Below are 6,430 nucleotides of genomic sequence, written 5' to 3'. Positions count from 1 at the left end.
GTATCCCCGCAGGCCGGCTGTACCCGGTTTAGAGGAAAACCGGATGTGACGTGAGCCAGTGCCGTACTCCCTGCCCCCAGATAGGTACTTGTACGCCTAGGGAAAGACGCTGCTAGGTGCTGCTGCTAAATCCCTGTGGTTTCTGCCGGCTCACGTAGGTTCGTTCGCGTGGTCTTGTTACGCCTCGCTGGATCGTGTTCAGTCATGCCGTCCTTGCGCGGCGTCATTGTCGGCGAGTCAGGTTAAATTCTTTAATAGGTCGCGCCTGCGCCTAATTGAGTCTATTAAAAACTGCACATTCAGTTTTGCTGGCTACAATTCAGTGTGGCTGGTGTGGGCTGTCTCCACGATGCGCTTCGAGCGTGTCGATTTCGCCGTTCTTTATGTTGGCGGAAATGACCGTAAAAGCAACATGGATCTACAAGAAATATGCAGCAACATCAAGGTAAGTCTACTGAAATCACAAAATTTGAAACAATAAGCGCTAATAGTTGTGTTTTCTTTTAAATTTTAGGCCTTGATTGTTCAGCGAGACGGCGCCCGTCGTGCTGGTTTTCAAGGTGCTCTCTCGCTGGCTAGAAGATGCTGATGCGGAACAGAAAATGCAAAAACGTCGCTTGTTCAACCGCAAATTGACGGCTACGCTGAAGCGCATGCCATGTCTGCGGAATTTGAACCCCGAGGTATGGACCCCTTTTTTCCAGCGGCATGCCGTTGCATACCGTCAGGAACACGCTTGGCTTATTTCTGACTCGGTAAAAAAATGTTTCACTTTTTCTCGCTGCTCGCTGCTGAAGAAATGCGGACCGTTTGTCGTAGTTGTCTCCATTACAGGGTGGCATTACTGCGGTGAACAAAGCAAGTGTTGCCGTACATACTGTGCGCACTTCACCCTTTGTTGGGCGGTCGGAAAATATTGGTCCCACTATTCAGGGCAACTTCGCTACTCTGTAGCGGTGAAGTGTAATTTCTACCAGTGAACGTTCTTGTGTAGACATGTTTCTGAATCACGTTAAGCACATTTTTTCGTCAATTTCTTTGTCAAACACGCGATAGAGCGGTTGCGCAGATTGTTAACTTCCCTTTCTACAATGTTTGGTTTATTCTGTCGCCGTCCTTCAAACCACCACAGCGGCAAATGGACTCTTTTGATCGAAATTCCGCGTTTTCATAATAGCTGAATTTTGGTGCGGTTAGGTGTCTCAATTTCTCGTGCCCACAGCTACCAAAACAGGTGATCAAATTATTAGCATCGCGAATAAATCGCATTCCTACATATGCAAGCTGCTACATATTTTTGATTGATTGATTGAATAACTTTAATGAGCGGTTCTTAAAACGAAACCCTCTTTGCCTCTTCCTTGCTCAGTGAGTGGTGGCTGCTGCAGTCCTGCCAATATTGGTCACTGTGTATGGCACTGGATATGTGCTGCTTGGCATGTGTCTAAATAGCAACTTGGATTACCTGTTAAGTGCAGCTCAACATGTACCACTGGGTAGACACGTAGAACAAGAGGCAAGAAATTAAGTATACAACAGGAAATTTAAGAAGTCAGCCACAGAGAAGTCGGAAAGTCAGCATCGAAAGCAACCGAGTATGGACAAAAATGAACTAAACGAGACCAGGACATGCATTGTGTGCAGAGTTATAGAAGTGAACGAGTGGTTGCATTTTACTGAACATTACAAAGGCTTCACTTATAACCGATTTTCACATATGCATGGAATCTGCTAACTTTTCTGTGCAAAACTCTACCGGAAAGGATATATTGCATCCATCGGTGTTAATATATTTCTTAGCATATTTTCTCTTTTTCAGCCAACATACACATCCCCGTTAAATCAAATAGATCACTGTAGATGGCTGCCACAAGCATATTACAAGAACTGTGAATTGGAAGCTGTTGGCTACCTGTGGCACGAAGTCATGCAAGGGCACATGTAGTCTGTGTGTGCACATTGACTTCATGTTTCTCATTTGACTGGCTCCTATTGCACTCCGGCTGAATAGCAATAACACACAGGCCACTTTACGCTCGAGCTACTCGAAAGCCTGTGAAAGCTGCAGGTACATTCATAAAAGTTCATAAGTAGATGGCATTAGTGAAAAAAATTAAAACCTTTTCTGGTACAGCCGTGCGTTGTCGGAAGTGTCTCAATGCATTGCAGTGATTAAACAGGCACATATTGGCTGTACCACTTAGATTTCAGCGTGCACGCGTTGGCTGGATAAAAAATTCTACCATATTTTAACTCCAAACATTAGCTCACGGGTGGAAAGCGGTTTCTGTTGTAAATAGATGTGGCTTGCACACAAGGTATGCTGCATGAACAGAAGGTGCTGCAGCCACATAACCTGACCTTTGATCTTCATTATGCTCACAGATTGAAGGGATGGAACTAAGAGTGTGTCTTTTAAATGCTTGATTTCAGCCAGTTAAATTTGCCAACACGGGGTATTAAAACCACTGGTGTCCATCTGCTGTTGGGCTGGATTCTCAATTTAGTGAGAATACTAACTACTGCGTTCATTGGTGCTGACAGATATCAAGTCAGTTGTAGCTCGGCATTTACTGTATTCCGTTTGTCACCAAAATGCTAGAGAACCACTCGAGATCCTTCGATGTCAGCATCCTCATAATCAGTGGGCACCCCATAAGAAAAATAGGTCAATTTTGGATGGTATCCTTGCAAGTGTGAGAAGGCTAGGCCACAGAAACTCTCGTTTCTGATTTGTGCACTATTCAGCCACGTTAAAATGTGAGGAGCCTAGACATCTAAAAGACGAGCAAGCAAATTGAATGTAGCTACCAAGCAAAAAATGTGGAAGCGTAAGCTGTTGATTTTTTACTCTAAAGGCACGTTCACACTGAAGACGGAGCGGCTAAACCGGGCAAAGCTCTTGGCCAGGCGGATAAAAGCAGGCGCTAAACGAGGCAGCAAGCCCGATCGCTTGCGGACCACTTTTTTTCCTGCCCGCCAGAGCTGTCCGCTTTGCTGCAGCCAATTGGAACACCAGACGACGCTGGCGTGTGCGCGACAAGGATGGACGACCGGTGCCACGAGACGGCGACAAGTGCACCACAAAAACCTAAGATACTCCGCCTCGGCGGTGCGGGCAGCCAGGCAAGCTGTCCAGTATACACGGTGTTTCAGCTAACTTGTGCCGAGGCTTTAAAAGAGAAAGACCGAAAGAAACTAGGCCTGCAGTACTCAGATGCAATCAATTCAGTAAACTACCCTTTTGAGCAACTTTAGTACTTACGGCTCATTGAGAGACATCTGCTTTATTTTTTCAAGACAAAAGAAAGTGCACAAAATCGAAAAAAAGTACCATGCAACTATGCACTTTTTAGCAGTGATGAACAATGCGGCATGCAGACAGGATGTAAAAAAATATGCAGTTCCGACACACTGTGAAAATTATGTAAGCAGCTTTCTTTGCTGCTAGTGTTCGTTGATGGCATTTGGCAGTGATGTGTTAAATGTTACCTTGCATGCACCACTTGTGTTTGTAGTACACAGAGCTCACAGGCAGACGTGTGCTCCGGTGCTCAAGGTGGTGTTGTGCACCATCCATATCCTGTGAGAGTAGTGGCACTGTCATTCCCTCACATGGCGCATCGCATGGCAGGTGAGGTAGAGAAATCCGTTTATTGAATCCTTAGGAGAAATAGTTGCTGCCACGTCCTGTGCCCGACAGAGCAGTGCCTGCTGGCCACCCAGGCTTCTGTCACGCAGCATGGCCTCCCAGTGTTGCAGTGTAGGGACATTGAAGTTTTGATGCTGGACCACCACTTGCATACTGTCGTTTTGACGGCGTGGTGCTGTATTGCAGTTTTGCATCTGCACATCCTGTGTCAATTGTTGGCATGGACACACTTGCTGTGTTTATTTTTTCAGAAATAGCATAAACATGCCATACCACACCTTGAACTATCATTATATTTTTAGTTTGCCCACAACTGTCACCATGTCTAGTTGTAGTGTTTTTCTTTTAAAGAGACTCCATACGAAAGATGCTTTCTGATGGCATCTTTACCTTCTCGTGTGATCATTCAGCAAGCACAAAGTACTGCAGCTTCTGCAATGCTTTTGTCTATTCCTTCCAGGCACACTACTCTCAATCTATCATTAGCGCTGAAATAGAATACCACCTGTTTCTCAAAGCAGCTTCAATATAGATTCTAATCGGAATAGGCAGACTTGTGGCAGTATACAACTTTCTATAGCCATAAAAGGCAAGCTAGCATAGTGGGGCATCTCAATGCTCGTAAAAGCATTCAACTGCATGTATCTCCAAATAACTAAGCTCAAGCAGACACTGTCAAAATCTTTGCTTGTCACGGTGAGTTGGTGCGGGAACTTGAAGGGGTCTCTTTTCCTTCATTTTTGTGTCTCATGTTTTTGCTAAGGCTCTTGCCACAGCAAAGTTGCTCTTGTGGTATTTTAGAAGGGTAATTTACTAATCACCTAGGCGATGTCATTTCCTACATTTGGTTGCACCGTGTGCATCAGTGCAATAAAATGGGTCAAACGGCTTAATATGAGATGTTGCCAGGCCTTTTTGGCACGACACTTGTGGATAACATTTTGGTGTGGCTTGGGCGAGACCGAAAGAGAGAAATTTACACATACGAGCACAAAGGCCAGGCACTGTTCCCTTGTGGCCTGCACAACCACTAGAATAGCAGCTAGTCTTATCAATTCATACTGAGTATCACAAAGTGGAACATTGCAAGAACTGTAGCTTGGTTGAGACAAGGCACTTACAGCTGCAGCTGAAACATGTGGTGTGATCAACATGTACAAGGTTACAATACTCTTCACCCTTTTTGTATTTAAGACTTTTTAAACTTTGCCCGCAATTTGATTACAGCTTGCCAGAGTTCCTTGGAAAATCCTCCCATGCACCTGCAATGTACATTGGCCCCCCCCCCCCTCCTCGATGTGGCATGCAAGATGGCAGCAGCAGCTGTGGAACAGTTGAAGAGGCGAAGAAAGCTCCACATTATAATAGGTTGTATGTAAATAAAACTGATCGAACACAACCGATTCGGCTTCCACTTTTGTCAAGACAATTGTCAGCAAACAAATGGAGTAATTTCAGTAGGGCGATACTAATAGTGCATAGAAATTCTTGGAATCCTCGTCAGCTTTCTTACTGTTAACAGGCTGTGTTGGTAAGGTGGTTTAGGTAGGGAATGCCAATTCATGAGGGATGGTCATGGCCACCATGTTCAATGTATGTGCAGCATCAATCAGTTCTCTAGACCGAGTGCACTAATGTCATGGCAGGCCAGCACTTCGTCGCATGATATATTTTCAAACCTCGCATGCTTTCTTTGGGGCTCTGAGAAAATTAATGAAGCGTGAAACTAAAATCGGCATGTTGCAGTTTTCAATACTACCATCACTGCATTTGTCCATTCTTGAAAGAAATTTTATTGTACCAAATGCATACAGAATTGTGGAATATCCGAAGTACATTTTGCTTGTTTTGGTCAAGCAGCTGGCAGAACAAAACCACGAAGTTCCAAAGCAGGAAGGTAACACTTCTTTTGAAGTACACAACGAGTGCAAAACTTGCCGCCAATTAAAAAAAGAAGGGAGCTGCTACACACCATTTCTTCGTTCTTTGACCATTTATTTTTTTCTCTTGTGGCTGATGTTTAAAAATCCTTGCTATAGCAAATGCAAAGACATCAAAAATCAACGCACGACAGATATTGGTACTATGGTGTAAAGTAATGAAGATATAATTTTGCATGCACATTATTTTGTCTGAAATAGAGGGATATAGCACAAACGTTGCTCTTCAATCCCAATAAAATATAAGGAACTCGTGGGCTACAAGAGGGCTACGGATGATTGTTGAGGGCCTCGGATTCTGTAATGTGCAGCTATACTTAAAGGGCCCCTGAAACGGTTCGGACAAATTTTGTAGGTGCGTAGGGTACAGCTTAAGTAGAACATTCGCACCACAATTTAAGTGAAGCGTTACGTATTAATGGAGCTACAAGCGATTAGAAGTTACCCTCCTCCCTAGCTATGCTTTTCCTCCTCAACTCGCTCGCCGAGCGAGCGGCGCTAAGCTCCGCCTTCACTGGTTTAGCGTCACGATGCGACGTCACATCGCTCACTTCCGGTTGTTTAGGAGCACGCCCCCTCCCGCGCGAGACCTCTCCGCTAGCCGCTTGGCCGTCGACCGAGAGCTATCGAAGCAGCGTGCGTTGCGAGCATTCTGTCGTAGCGCCGAACGTGTCCGGTACTCCGCTAAAAACAGGCAAGCTGGTCATTTCGGCAAATGACTGGAGGCATAAACTCAAGCTGATGAAGGAACTTTAGCGTAGACGTACGTGAGCAGCCTGATCGGTCTGCACGGTCCAGACACTTGTTGGCGCAGCGCTTAACCAGTCAAACAAAGCGC

General features: G+C 45.1%; 1 long non-coding RNA gene across 2 annotated transcripts; it reads left to right on the top strand.

The window, feature by feature from the left end:
• LOC135896427 (uncharacterized) lies at positions 1-5,132 on the top strand. 2 transcript variants are annotated; one of them, XR_010562704.2, is made up of 3 exons: positions 1-445; positions 515-683; positions 2,859-5,132. It is a non-coding gene; the product is annotated as an uncharacterized lncRNA (long non-coding RNA). The 2 variants fall into 2 exon arrangements; XR_010562703.2 differs by having other exon boundaries at positions 7-445; positions 4,880-5,073.
• The last annotated feature ends 1,298 nt before the right edge of the window (positions 5,133-6,430 follow it).

Source organism: Dermacentor albipictus, chromosome 6 (assembly GCF_038994185.2).
Source record: "Dermacentor albipictus isolate Rhodes 1998 colony chromosome 6, USDA_Dalb.pri_finalv2, whole genome shotgun sequence".
NCBI classification, from domain to species: Eukaryota; Metazoa; Arthropoda; class Arachnida; order Ixodida; family Ixodidae; genus Dermacentor; species Dermacentor albipictus.
Note: the sequence above shows the minus strand (reverse complement) of the source record. Positions and strands in the feature narration are given on the sequence as shown.